Raw genomic sequence first — 15,801 nt, 5'->3', positions numbered from 1 at the left:
GTTTTGACAATTTAAGCCAGGAGTAGTTTACAATTTCAATTTATTCTAAGACAGAGATTTTCCAACATTCGTAAGCAGGCCCTACGCGGCATGTACCCTTAAAACGGCCCCATAATAGAAGGGCCTTCCTGGTCCATTGACATGAATAAAAGCACAATTATCAATCATTACTGAGTTGTACTAAGGAGGCTTCTCTATCTACTGTTGTTATATCATTTTAAAATATTGTATTTTCATTTGGCTTGTCAAAATTTGAAAGCAACTTCCCAAATATATATCACTATTGCACAAGGATAGTGGGAGTTGAATTGAAATAAAATCACGTTTCAGAGAGCTGACTGGGCTGGGAGAGAAAATTGCTGGCAGAATTATTGCCTGTTAACCCCAAAGCACTGAATCCTTCAACAGTGAAGAGAGGGAGCACCTGTAAGAAAGGGAGAATGGGAGGGGAAGGAAAGTGGTGACGGCATTCAGAAAAGAAGGGGAAGAGGAGAAGTAGGATCAAAGACAAGCTGAAAGTCAGAGCAAGGAATTAGCTCAGTGGTAGAGCACTTGCATAGAATTCCTAAGGTTCAAGGTTCGAGTCCTAAGCTAGGGCTAGTGATAGGCCAGGGCTAGAGGTAGGAGAGGGCTAGAGGAAGGCTAGGGGAAGAGGTAGGACAGGAAAAGTGAGAGAGTAGGACAAGGTAGAGGTAGGAGAGAGTAGGACAGGACAAGAGCAGGCAACAGTAGGACAGGACAAGAGTAGGCAAGAGTCCGGGTGCGGGTTAGTGCCCTCAGACTGCGCCTCCGCTGCGAGAGGGGCACGTGATCAGGCCCAGATGTCCCTGCTGTGCTGGTATTGCCCACCAGCGCTTGTGATTTTACTTGTAAGTGTCCTCATATACAGTAACCACGTAGGGTATGCCAAAGGAAATTCACCTAGAACTTTAAATGTAACATCAACAATAGAATCCTCCTATGTCCTTCTCTTGGAGTTGTTTTTGCTTATCTTTGTCTTATATGATCATGTGTACATAGCTGTTGAGCTACTGTGATCCACTGTTATGTCTATTCTACATCTTTTTATGATTAGTAGTTGTCTTGTTTTAGATACAAAATGTAAGGTGGCTGACCCAAACCTGTGCAAATAGCATTTCAAAAGAAGTTTGTTGTTTTGCAGACCTGGTCTCTACTGTCCCTCCTACAGTCATATATTAAGGAGGCCATGCCCCTTTGTTCTCTGTGTTCTAGGCTGGTCTCGCGCAACATGAATTGGAACTTCATATTCTTATTATCACTTTACTCTTTTACTTTTCTAGGGTTTAAAAAAATTGCATCTATTGGTCTTTCTAGGGCTGGCGTTTCTCTTAAGAAGACTGGAACTAAATTCCTTGATCCTTGCTACCAGAGAAAAACCTTAAACAACTACAGGCAAGGTGTGGGATGTAAATCATCCTGATGGAATATAGTTAACTCTCAGACTTCATTCCAGTCCTCATTTGTATAGTTGCCTTCTATGAACTTTTTTACAATGCAGAAAAGGGCATCTGAGACACACAAGCTGTTCTCTCCACTCTTTCTCACTCCTAGAGTTATTTTGCTTCTGTCTCCCCTATGGATGGGGATACAGGACCTGTGGCACCAGGAAGAACAACCACCATGGAATTCCAAACTCTGCAGAGCCTCCAGTTGGCATGGTCTGCCCTGGGATATATGACCTGTTTGTCCCCGGTCCTTGCAGCAAGTAGGTCTTTATTATTGTTGATTCTGGAAAATGTCCAGGTTTCTGGCCAAGGGTTTCTTACTAAAGGGCTCTGAATGAAAAAAGGACCTATGTTTACAAGCTGAGGTTAAAAAACAAACAAAAACTACCTGAAGTCATGTTTAGGGAAGCATTCGAGGGAGTGGGTGTAGGGGAAGGGGCTCATCTGCTAATTAAAACTCTGAGTATGGTACAAGGAACAATTACTCTAAAACACTTTCTCTCCTTACATTCCTGCATACAAAGTAGCTTCTACACCCACACAATAGGAAAGACAAACACCAATTATGCCTGGATATTTCCTTGGACATATTTTTTCTTTCTATCTCCATCTGATCAGTTAGCATTACTTTGATAGCAGGTTGAAGGTTATCCCATTGATTTGCTGGACAAATGATTTCCACCCACTTTTATTCTGAAGCAAATCTAGAGCACAACAGCGAGGAAGCAGAAACCAGCACCAAGTCAAGCCCAGAAGACATTCCTCAGAGCCAACACTTCTGGATGGTTGAACTCGAGCAACAGTGTGCATCATGTAGGAGAAGAAGGTGCTCTTAAATTTAGATTTCAGTAGAAAATAGAATCAAAAGAATATGGGTAAAAGATCTGCAGAAAGGCGGATGGTGCTATGGCATATGTTAACGTATAGAGGATTAAAAAAAAAACAGATTTCTTTCCAAATGTGGGTATAATGCAGTCCTGGCTGAGAATAGAACACAGCATTTTTTTTTCTTGCTTGCTTCGAATTATTTGTGCTTATGCAATCATGAGTGAAGCTGCTATAAACAGCCATGTGCAGGTTTTTGTGTAGCTGTACATTCTTTTCCTTTTGTCTTCACAGATTTTGGGAATCTCCATAAAGACAAGCAGTGGCTGGTGAGGTGAGGTAGCTATTCTAAAGTTTCACACAATTCTTTGGTTTCTCTGGAGGTAAAAGTCCAATTTATACTTTCCATGGGAGGCAGTGCCTTTGAGCATTTTGGCTAAGACAAGGGAATGCACCAGTCCTTTCTGGAACAGCAAGGGAAGACACTGGATTGCTTCACTCATAAGTAGTCAGGCACCTGTGACACATGCCTGTAATCCTACCTGTTCAGGAAGGTGAGACTTGTGGATCATGGTTCAAAGCCAGCCCAGGCAGGAAAGACTGTGATATTCTTATCTGCAGTAAACAACCAAAAAAGCTGGAAGTAGTGCTCTGTTTCAAGTGTTAAAATGCTAGTCTTGAGCACAAAAGCTCAGGGACAGCACCCAGGCCCTGAGTTCAAGCCCCAAGAGTAGCCCCTCCCTCTCCCCCCCAAAAGCATCTCCATGTATGGCAGTATGCTGCTCTGCTGTTGCTGTTCCCTTGGGGAAAATTCCTCTAAACATGGGCTGCAGTAGACCTAAAACATTTTGTGTCAAGGTGTGTTTGTGTAGGTAAGTGTGCATGTAGATATGTGTGTGTGCACACAAGTATTGTTTTTCAAGATGTTGCCCCCTGTGGGTGGGAGTGGAATGGAACCAAGAAGGGAGCAGGAGGCTGCACCATCACATCTTCACGTTCTTTTACATAAAGGTTGACACCACATGTTAGGGCAGATTGAGTAACTGACCTCAGGAAATGCATCTCTGTGAGTACCTGCATATGGTTATCTAGCTAAGGGGAAGGTTGAACAAAGGCAAGGACTCAGAGGCAGATTCTCCATCTCTGATAGGAGTGAGCATCTGAGTGTCATCAGCCCTGGATATGTGTGAGATGTGAGGAGTGAGGGGTTGAAGTTACACTCCATGGTGGAGAGAAATCCTCCATGCTTTATGTGCAGGGACATGGTTAAGATGTCAGTGTGTCAGAAATGTGGATAGATGCACAGAAGATAATAGGAGATTTCCTCAAGACAATTTACTTTTGTGCAAAATGATACAGTCCTGTTACTCTACTGGTTGCTAGGCACACTAGCAGATTTGTTTGCTACATTTTGATCCCCATCCAAACTGTCCTCTTCCTTGTTAAGGAGTTAGGCTCACATCATAAGCATAATGGATTACCAAAGTTAGAAATGGGGCTATTCTTTCATTCCCCCCCCAAAAAAAAACGTGCATTCTTTTTCCATTACAGCTAGCTGGGTGTGGTGGTGAGAACAAGGTGGCTGTCAGACATAGTTGGAAGAGATTGATGTGGTCTGTGGAAAGCTCCCTGCTCAAAAGGGGGTTTTACTCCTCTTAATTCTATTGATAAAGTTTTCCCTTTCCAACAAGCAGCACATTTGGTAGTTGCAGTTTTCTTCTTTTAACTCCTTTGGTCAAGATTTATCTCCCTCACATGGCTAGCTAGTCACAAGCAATATACCTGGTAATGACAGGTTATTCTCTTACCTCCTTCGACAGAAGACTCATATACCTGACATGGATGCTGGTCACAAACAGCACAGATAATAGCTACAATTTAAGTTGAAAAGCAAATGATCCCAGGAAATATCTGTTAGGAAAGATCAAGCAGAAAAAAAGGAAAGAAGTAGACAGAGACCTCAACAGATTAGATCAGGATATAATCATCGCTGCAGAGGGACTCCACGGAGTAGTGGTCAGGGTTGGGGAAACAAGGAGCAGGGAACATGGGGGTTTTAGGATTTAAATGTAATGGATCACGAGAGTCTTGGGGATGCCTTTGTGGTTGTAGCAGACTGTCCTGTGTGCTATTTATGGTATCCTTCTGATATTGACAGTCCTGTACTTTCATATAAGGTCAGAGGTGAATTTTTGCTGAGAATCAGGAGGGGTCCCTGGGGAAGGGAGCTGGTTGAGGGGCCATGGCCACAACATTGAGTTATGAGAACAAAGCAGATTCCCATTTATATCAGTATCAAAAATATCAATGTACATGACAGAGGCACTTCAATTTGACAGAATAGACTGCTTTTCCTCATGAATATGGAGTAGGGCTATGCAGCACCCAAAGGTAATGTCAGTGTAATTCCTTGTAGACTACATCAGTTCTTATGTGAGCAACTAGGACAAGGAGCTGTGTTGATATAGCAGGTCTTTCTCTGGGAGATTGCAAGAAGGCAATGTGGTGAGACAAAAGAAATTCCTGACATCAAGTAGGACAGTTAAGAGGGGATAAACATCTGGAAACATCTGAATTACCTAAATGTGTGGGGCTGCTTTTCTGTGTGTGTACCAGTGATGGCGCTTGAACTCAGGGGTTTGGGTATTCCCCCTTTGCTTTATTTGCTCAAGGCTGGCACTTTACTACCTGAGATACACTTCAGAGAGTCTCACAAACTTTTCAGCCCAGGCTGGCTTCAAAACATGATCCTTATTTCTCAGCCTCCTGAATTGCTAGCATTACAAGTAGGAGCCATGGGACTGAGGATATGGCCTAGTGGCAAGATTGCTTGCCTCATGTACATGAGGCCCTGGGTTTGATTCCCCAGCACCACATATACATAAAATGGCCAGAAGTGGTGCTTTGGCTCAAGAGGCAGAGTGCTAGCCTTGAGCAAGAAGAAGCCAGGGACAGTTCTCAGGCCCTGAGTCCAAGCCCCAGGACTGGCAAAAAAAAAAAAAAATACAAGTAGGAGCCACTGGTACCTTGCAAATGGATGGTTCTTCACAGGGGTAGTATTGCCCTTTAGGGGACATTTAGCAATTGTTATCGTTTGTGTATTAATGCCCTACAGGCTTATGTCCTTATACTTAGGTATTTTTATTAGTAGGATTCTATAGCTTGATGGCTGTTTTCTTTTATTTCCAATCAAGACCCTTCTGCAAATCTCCCTCTTCTCACCATCTTGGAAAGCCTGAGGAACTAAAAAGGGGCTAGAGTGGGATGGGAAGCAGGATATTTCGGGTCCTGGTGGGACTTCTTTCAAAACAATGCTGTCTTTTGTATCTAGTTTCCACTTGCCAGGCCAAGATAATGCTCATGACCTTGCAACCTAATTAATCTACCCTTTCACCATCAGCCCAACTCTTTCCACGATTAAGTTGTTCTCTCAAGTAATTTGTTACAGCAATGAGAAGAGAACTATTACAGAAAATGAGTACTAAGAGTAGGGTCCTTGCTCTGGTAATCCTGACTATGTGGTTGAGAAACCATTCGAATGAGATTGTCAGGGGTTTTGGAAGAGTTGGTAGACTAGAGGAGGTCTAGGATGCTGTAAGCAGAGCTTTTTCTAGATCAAGCTCAAGAGTACAAAATGCTGAGACAAGTGAGAGTAAAGACTGCTCATAAGGCAAAAGTGAGAAGTCTATTGGGAAATGAACAAGAGACCATTCATGTTACATCCTGTCAAAGAATTTGTCCTCATTTTTTTCATGCCCTATGACTTTCAGTGAGGCAGAATTGAACATTATTGTATGAGCCAGACATATTGTTATACACTTATAAATCCAGTAATGTGTTTTTCTAGAGTATGAATTTTCATTGAGAAAGTAGTCATCCTGTATGTTGTAATAGTCCTGGTGAATTATTTCGTTCAACCCATCAAATCTGTGAGATGTACTATTTTAATTTCCATTTATAAGATATTGTGGCAGATAGGAGCAAGCGGCTTCTACAGAATCCAACAGACCCCATCCAGATTTTTTAAAACTATCATTTTAATTTCTTTTTCCTTTTATTTTTTGCCAGTCCTGGGGCTTGAACTCAGGGCCTGGTCACTGGCCTTGGCTTCTTTTTGCTCAAGGCTAGCACTCTGCCACTTGAACCACAGTACCACTTCTGGCCATTTTCTATATATGAGGTATTGAGGAATCAAACCCAGGGCTTCATGTATACGTGGAAAGCACTCTTGCCACTAGGCCATATTCCCAGCCCTTCTTATCGTTAGACAATCTTTAGAGCGTAAGTGGCTGCATGAGTTTGGGCAACATGAATTTAATAGCTCTTGATTCTTAATGTATACAATGGAGTCAATACTCTCTCATTAAAAAAAACAACATCTATTTCATGAGGTTGTTGTGAAAAGTAAATGAATTAACTTAAATCCTTAGGACAGCATTTGGCATACAGTTGTGTAAGGCAAGGAGAAAATGAATAGAGAATCCCTCATTAGACCAGTGATTCTCTAAGTGTGGTCCACGAACCAGAGGCTCAGTATCCTCTGAGTACTTGTTAGAAATGTAAACTCTTGCTTTCCAGCCCCAGGCCTGACTTCAGGAGTGGACTCAGCCACCTGCATTCAACCAGCTCTCCAGATGACTCTGATGTATGATTAAGTTTGAGAACAAATAGATATCCCTTCTGAGGAGATGATGCTTTAACTGTGCAGGACTGATTCCCAATAGGATGCCTTCTCTGGCTATAAACATTAATAAAGCAAAAACAAAATCAACTCTATGTCTTCCCTTCTCTTTTGTTTTTATCTATCTATCTATCTATCTATCTATCTGTCTATCTATCTATCTATCTATCATCTATTGTGTTGCTGGTCCTGGGTCTTGAACAAAGAACCTGGCTGCTGTCCCTGAGCTTTTTTACTCAAGGCTAGCACTCTACCTCTTGAGCCACAGCTCGTCTTCTGGTTTTATTTGGCAGTTAATTGGAGGTGAGTCTTATGGACTTAACTGCCCAAGCTAGCTTTGAACCGTGATCCTCAGATCTCAGCCTCTTAAGCAGCTAGATGACAGGTGTGAGCCACCAGTGCCAGGCTGTGCTTTTCTTTTACATTGCTATATTCAGCAACCATCTTGTCATCCTTGGGATCAGATGCCTTCCCTGGTACACTGAAGTACGCTGCACTGCTCTTCATCTTTAGTAAGCTTTGCTCCTTCCTCCCTCCCTCCCACTTTCTAATCTTCTTCCCGTCTTTCCTTTATTGAGAACCATGGGATTGGGGAAGATAGGGACAAGAGGCCCCTGGTCTATCCTCTGGGAACCTGTCATCCAGTGGAGAGACTAACATGTCTCTGTCCATGACTGGCTTCAAGGTGGGGGGGGGCTGGTGTATCAGTGAGGCCTGGGTTTGAGACAGCCTCAGAGATGAGCACAAGCTTCTCAAGGAGGTGACACTTAGTATGAGACTTGATGAAACTGGAAAACAACTTGATAAAATATTAAAAATAATCTAAAAGGAAAAACACAAGAACTATAATATCAAACTGAGTGTTTTTTAATAACAGCACAAAAGATAATCATGAGAGATACATGGAAATACCCAGGAGGACTGAAAGGTGATGCTGAATAAAGATGTTAGAAATGTTCTACTGACTTTTTTTTCAAATGAAAACATCAAGAAGTGCATGAACTGCTACTGGCCAGGAAGGGAAGAATGACCATTTGGTTACTGTTGAATGCTTCCTAATCATTCTCTGCTAATGGTTTGGTTTTGCTGTTCTTGATTACTTCAAATCTTTGTGTTCCCCTCATCTTGCCATTATGCACACCTCTTTCCTCCTTTCTCCCTGTGTTAGTGAAAAAAAAATCCCCATATTTAACACCCAGGTCAAAAGCTGCTTTCCCCATGAGTCCTGATCTTCTTCTGCATATTGGAAGCAATTACTCTTTGCTCGTAATGTCAGCATCCCTTGATTCTAACTTGCTCTAGCACATTTTGCTACATTACACTTATGGCAGAAGTAGATTTGGTTTCATAAATGAAAGGTCCCCCAGGATCAAGACAGCATCATAAAAAAAGACAGGATCATACTATTGTAGTAATGCCTAGTCTCAGGGATAAGGGTTAAGCCCTTTTAGGTTTATAATAGTATGATATAAAACATGAAGGTGAGAAGGCAGGACCACCATCTCTTACTGCATACCACAGCTGCGGAGAAGCCAAAAAATTTCATTTGTAACCTTCTGACATACCTTAATAGTGGAAAAAGGGGACAGGAAAGCAATTTGTGATTTTTGATTAAATGACAGTAATAGAAACAAGGAAACTTTATTTGTTAAAAAAAACTTTATTCAACACAAATGTAATAGAATAAGCTGGGTGCTGGTGGCTCACACCTGTAGTCCTAGCTACACAGGAGGCTAAGATATGGAAGGCTGACATTCAAGCCAGCCTGGGCAGAAAAGGATGAGACTTCATCTCCAAAATAAACAGAAAAAATAGGGCTAGAGGCATGGCTCAAGTGGTAAAGCACCAGTCAACAAGCAAGCTAAGCAAGTGAAGTGTAAGGCCCCGACGTCAAGCCCACCAAGTACCACCCAAAAATGTAATAAAGCAAATAAAAAGATGGAAGAAAAATGATAGAAACCCTATGTAACAAATTAATGAAACCGGAGTATGTTAAAATGGATAAGGATCCATAAAGGAGTGTCAATAAAGAAAAGATCAGAAAGAAACTCACAAGCCAACAGGTTTAATTAAACATGAAATGGGTATTCTTCAGTCTGGCTGGAGAAGAAATGGCATGATTCCCTTACAACTAAGGTTTCTTCTATTAGGCAGGGAAAGTGAAGTCAGGTGGGGCAACGGTCAGGGGTCATAAGGGCAGGATGGGAACAGGAGAAGGGGATCTTTGTGCAGAGTTGGGGTCTTATCTTATGTTTTACAGAATATTGTCCCAATTGGTAAGGCCCTAAGTTCACAGGTTATCTCTTTTGCAGTTCCAGGTTATGTTCGGGAAGGGAGGCCGGGAGAGGAGATGATTTAGTGAAGTCTGTAGCAAGGGCTAGTTTCTGATGTGGCTATCAGGGGGGCAGGTGAGTGTTTTTATTTTAAGTCATTTTCCATCAGTCAGTACCTGGATTCCTTTGACAACAGACACACTCCTGGGCACCGGTGGCTCATGCCTGTAATTCTAGCTACTCTGGAGACTGAGATCTGAGGATTGCAGTTCAAAGCCAGCCTAGGCAGGAAAGTCCTTGAGGCTCTTAACCTCTAATAAACCACCAAGTAAAGTCAGCAATGAAGCTGTGGCTCAAATGGTAGAGCACCAACTTTGAGCAAAAGAAGCTCAGGGACAGCACCTAAGTTCAAGCCCCAGGACCAGCAAGGATAAAAAGGCATACAAACAACCCCAAAAAAGAATACATAGAGAACAAATCACCTTGCACAAAAATGTAGCCCTCTTAGTTGTTAAAGAATTTCATAGTAAATTATTTCATTCTATACACATTAAAAATTGTTCAGAATAATAATATTTTATTCAAGGCTGTCAGTCTCTCCCTCTTGTTTCTTCAAAGCCAGAGTTAAGAGAACAGCAGAACCATTAAATCTCTCAGAGGTACAATTTGGAAATAAGCAATAATTTGTAAGGAAATGGAAGGACTTGGAAAAAATTATGCTAAGTGAAGTGACCCAGACCCAAAGAAACATGGACTCTATGGTCTCCCTTATAGGGAATAATTAGCACAGGTTTAGGCAAGTCACAACAGAGGATCACAAGAGACCAATAGCTATACCCTTATGATCCCATAAGATGATGCTAAGTGAAATGAACTCCATATCATGAAAATGATTGTTATATCAGAGTTGTAACTATTTTCAACATCCCATGTGTCTCTGTAGTTTCTACTATTGATGATGTTCCTGTATCACCTTCTCGTGATTGTATCTACACTATGTCTGTAATCTTATCTGAGTGTATGGGAAACAGTGTGTACTGGTATTAGAATTAGGAAATTCAAAGGGAATACCAAAATTGAGAGACAAAGGGTAAAATACGAGAAACAACAACAAAAGAAATACTTGCAAAACTGTTTGGTGTAAGTGAACTGAACACCTCAGGGGGGGACAGGAGGAGGGGGGAGGGGGTTATAAGGGACAAGGTAACAAACAGTACAATGCCTAATGTGTGAATCTGTAACCTCTCTGTACATCAGTTTTATAATAAAAACTTAAAAAAAAAGAAAGAAAGAAGCCCCCAAAGAGGAAAGCTTCTACTAATTAAAAATTTAAAAATCAACAAACCAAAGGCCTGTGAAATACCATTAAGGTTTGTGATTTTACCCCCCTGACAACTGACAAGTTATCTTGCTCCTGTTTCTTAGATGCAGAAGACGAGATACCTGGGTCAGAGGCAAGGGTCTCTTATGGTCAAAAGCTGTAGCCAGCGCTTTCTGTTTGACTTCATCCGCAGGCTTCCTAAGGCCCGAGGGTCCATGCTGGAATCTGCCCAGCAGCAGGCTGCATCTTGGGAGAAGAGCACCAAGCACACATTATCAGTGGACTTTCCCATCCCCCAGGTGAAGAATCCACCACACCCATTAAGGCTTTCCACCAACCAGGCTAGAAAAGAGTTAATGAGCAGTGTTGAAAGACCTTACTGGGATATGCAAGGATGCTTGGACTTATGGGTCTCCTCTCTCAACAAACCCAATTTATTCATTCAACGAACTCATTTGAATGTGTTAAATCATCAACTGTGCACTTGGCACAAAACAGGATTCTAATATGGCAGGGAACGAATTTCCTGCACAAGGACAGCTAACATGTTAGTGGGGAAGACAGAGAAAAGGAAAGCAATTACACAAATACTATGATGTCACTTCTGTGAGATGATGTAAAGTACTTGAAAACAGTGTGAGGGAAATTGCCTGTGCACAAAAAAAGTCATAGACCCAATGGGCAGGGAAGATCTAGCTGGCATGGGACATGGAGCAAAGAACCAATGGAAGCAGTAGGTAAGCCTCACCTGGAAGAGCATCCAGGCAGAGAGAAAGGTTCACATAACCCGAAGAAGTAGACACCAATGTCATGTTCTAGGCAACAGGAGGCCAGTGTGTCTAGACTGAAGTTGCCAGGAGGAGAGCAGTCAAGCATGAAGGGATAGAAATCCAAGAAGACGTGTAATTAAGGCAAAATAAAGTCTTGTAAAAGACAGCGTGTAAACTTTTTTTAAACAGGAAACTATTTGTATTAGAGCTAAAGCAAGGACACTGAACCACTGGTCCAATGTATGGAGCCAGTTGGTGCCATGGACAGAGAACTGGAGTTCAAATCTGAGTCCTGCTAGGAGTCTCTAAGCAAGTGTATTAGTCAGCTTGAGCTGCAGTATCAAATACCACTGACTTGGAATATTGCTCATTAGCCAATAGCTTTTTCTGACAGTTCTGGTTCAAAGTGCCAACTGATTCTGTTCCTGATAAGGGCTCTCTTCCTGTCTCGTGGGCAGCAGCTGGTAGAAAGTGAGCTCTCTAGTGTTTCTTCTTAGAATGACACTGCCCGCTGGATTAAGCTTCTCCCTTATCACCTCATTTAAATTTTTAACTCTTTATCTCCAAATATAGTCACATTGGGGATTAGGAAATCAACATATGAGTTTAGGGGAAGAAGATGCAATTCAATCCATTACAGAAAGTTGCAAAACTTCATATTTTTGCTTGCAAATGAAAATGGTACCTACAAAGGTTGCTGGTAAGTTTGCCTGAAAATGTGTGAAAGAAACTATATAGTTGTGTCAAATATCTGAGACGTTAAAAGTATAAAAAGCACAATATTTAAAGTAGATCAGAGAGAACAATCGAGGTCTATACTCAATTTGAATGAACAGGAATGCTACCAGCATAAGTGTTCAGTGAAGGATTATTTACAATAGCTATGATATGGAATCACCAACCATCTACCAACCAGTAGATGAATGGATCAAGAAAATGTGGTATATATACACAATGGAATTTGATGCTTCCATCAGAAAGAGTGATATTGCCTTATTCATAAGGAAATGGAAAAACGTGGAAAAAAGCATACTAAGTGAAGAAAGCCAGACCCAAAGAGACATAGGCTCTATGGTTTCCTTGATTTGTAATAATTAGTATATGTCTGGATATATGTCTGACAAGTTATCTTGCTCCTGTTTCTTAGATGCAGAAGACATGAGATACCTGGGTCAGAGGCAAGGGTCTCTTATGGTCAAAAGCTGTAGCCAGCGCTTTCTGTTTGACTTCATCCGCAGGCTAGTCCTAGATAGTCCTAGAAGAGGATCACAATAGTTCAATGGGTAGGTACATATGACCATATGAAATGATGTTAATGGAAATGAACTCCAAATATGGAAACAAGAGGGTATTTTTTTTAATGTACTGTGTAAGTTATTTCTTTTTTTCTTTCTTTCTTTCTTTCTTTCTTTCCCCCCTCCCCCTTTGGCTTATCCCCTTGCCACTGTTTTTGATTTTGGTAACCTGTGTCTTGTATATACATTTGTCTGATTTGGAGAAGGGAAGGGGAATAACAAAATAGTGAGACAAAGGAAAAAGACTGAACCAATGCAACAGTGATACTCCCAAGACACTATGTTGGAAATGAATCTTATAACATGTGGGGGCGGGGGGATTCAGGGGGCCTGAGATAAACAAAGGAGAGGGTAACAATGTGGAACAGGAAATGTACTCATTACCTTATTTGCCTAACTGTAGCCCCTCTGTACATCACCTTTACAATAAAAGTAAATTAAAAGAATAGGGATGGTCATTATTAGTAGTATTTTGTTGACTGTGGGGCAAGAACTCAGGGCCTACGCACTATCATTAGCTCTTTTGCTCAAGGCTAGTGTTCTACCACTTTATGCCATAGATTCACTTCTGGTTTGTAGTGGTTAATTGGATAAGAGTCTCACAGGAACTTTTCTGCCCAGGCTTACATTAACTATGATCTATATATTATGTATCTGTCTATCTATCTATCTATCTATCTATCTATCTATCTATCTATCTATAATATTATAAAATACCATGAGGGGCTAGTCATTTTTACTGAACTCTTACTTAACCCTGAGATAGTGGCTCTATTTTAGTTCCATAACAGTCTCATGGCAAGTATAATTGCTTCGTCTGAGTGTTTGTGTGTGTGTGTACCCATCCTAGGGCTTGACCTCAGGGCCTCAGCAGCGTCCCTGAGCTTTTTTTGCTCAGAGATAGCCCTCTTGTACTTGAGATACAGCTCCACTTCTGGATTGTCTCTCTCTCACTCTCTCTCTCATGTGTGTGTGAGTGTGTGTGTGAGTGGTGTGTGTGTGTGATTATCAGCAATAAAAGTGTCATGGACTTTCTTGTTAGGATTACAGCCATGAATGCCCAGCTTCAGATTTTTATTTAAAGTGCATAATAAAACCAGTCAAAAGCTGCATTGCTTTTGTTCCAAGAGTGGAATAGATAAAAAGAATATAACTAGCTGGCCATGTGAGTGCTCAGGAGAACCAGTGGGCTCTACACTCTGCCAAGTAGAAGACTACAGTAGGCTGTGTAGGCTGCAGCAGGTGGAGTGACTGGCTGGCTGCCCCTGTTTTCCCACTGGCCCTGCCCATGGCGCCTGGGCAATCTTTTCTGAAAGTAGGACACTCCACCAATGGCCTTCCTCTTCCTTCCTCATGTGCTCACAAGCCCGCACTTTCTACACTCTACACACCAGACACAACAGCCCTTAGCTTACACAAACATGACAGCACACTCAGAAGACATAAAAACCAACTTGCAAAGGAGACAAAGTAAAAACATTTGGCCTTTACAAGACGTTTAGCTTGATGATAAGGTTAGAAACTGGGGGAAATGTTGTCCAGGAAAGACTTACAGGAAAATGTAGGGATGTTCCGTAAGGTGTTGAGAAGGAGCTCGTGGATGGAGTGAGGGCTGGATCTCCAGGCAGCCTGGCATAACTGCAGTGAGAATGCGTGTCAACAGCTGGGTTGGAAGAGGGAAAAGATGACACACTCAGAGCAGAAGTGTTCGGGGAACATGGTTTGATATTGGTCCCAGAGCAGCTGGATTCTGGAAGCTTCTGAGAAAATTAACACAATGAAATGAATCATTGAAAAGAAAGTCGAGCTGGGCTCTGGTGGCTCATGGCTGTGATCCTAGGCACTCAGGAGGCTGAGATCTGACGATTGACATTTGAAGCCAGCCTGGACAGACAAATGCTAGAGACTTTTAATCTGTAATTAACCAACAAAAAGCCAGAAGTGGAGCTGTGGCTCAAATGTTAGAGCACCAGCCTTGACTGAAAAACCAAAGGCATATTACCCAGGCCCTGAGTTCCATCCCTAGTAGCAGCGTCTGTACACATTCACACATGCAAAACAAGAAAAAGAATAGAATAAAGAAATAATGAAAAGGAGAAAGAGAAGAAAACAGAGATTAAACTTTGAAATACTTCAACATCCAAACTCTATTTTTGAACAATCCTCAAAGTAAGATAAAAAATATTAAAACATACAAATGATCATACTGCACCATTGAATGCCAAGCATGTTTTTAATTCTCTGTTTTTGGACCTCTCTATATAATTTTTTCTGCCTAAAACTAGTTTTTATGTGGCCAATTTCTCTTAACACTTTCCCTGTTGCTATATATGCTCTTCATAGTTGCACTTTTTATTTATGCTGCTTGATTTATCACTTGTATACTCTGGGCGACTGAAACAGAGACAATTTTCTCATCTTCGAAAATGGAGGTAATTGCAGGGCACTGATGGAATTTGACAGATATCAACCTGGGCAGGAAAGTATATGACACTCTTATTTCCAGTCTCTCTCTCTCTCTCTCTCTCTCTCTCTCTCTCTCTCTCTCTCTCTCTCCACACACACACACACACACACACAGACACACACACACACACACACACACACACAGCCAGAAATAGAGCTGTGATTCAAGTAGCTTTGAGCAAAAAAGTAAAAGTTCTGGGACAGTACCCAGGCCCTGAGTTCAAGACCCAGGACTGGTACAAAAAAAAAAGTTTGAAAATTTTTTTGGTAGAGGGAGTTGGTAGAGAGGGAGGATATTGTCACCTAAATTTTTTCTCCCTTTGCTGAAGGTTATATAAAATACCTAGTGGGCCAACGCAGTCATAATATTCAATGTGCACATGTAAATTGGAACTGGGTATCTCAAGGAGATGGGTGGGGTTGAGAGACATGAAGGAGAACGATGGAAGAGGCGACTCTGATCAGAATGCGTGTACTCAAGCACAGATACTTTGAATTGAACCTCCTATGTACAACTACTTAATGATACTTTAAAAATAAAAACAAAAGCAGTTCTTGAAAAGCAAATAAATCTACCACTCCTGGGCTGGGAGTGTAGCTCAGTGGTAGAGTGCTTCATCCTCAGATTCTAGCATGCTGGAGGCCCTGAGTTCATATCGTCTTCAGGGAGAAATCACACCCACACCCCCAAGTCTCCCACCTGA

General features: G+C 41.6%; 1 protein-coding gene across 1 annotated transcript in view; it reads left to right on the top strand.

Annotated features, from left to right (window-relative positions):
* Positions 1 to 15,801, top strand: part of LOC125367572 (5-hydroxytryptamine receptor 5B-like) — a 74,196-nt gene that overhangs the window by 56,828 nt on the left and 1,567 nt on the right.

Source organism: Perognathus longimembris, chromosome 19 (assembly GCF_023159225.1).
Source record: "Perognathus longimembris pacificus isolate PPM17 chromosome 19, ASM2315922v1, whole genome shotgun sequence".
Classification (NCBI taxonomy): Eukaryota; Metazoa; Chordata; class Mammalia; order Rodentia; family Heteromyidae; genus Perognathus; species Perognathus longimembris.
Note: the sequence above shows the minus strand (reverse complement) of the source record. Positions and strands in the feature narration are given on the sequence as shown.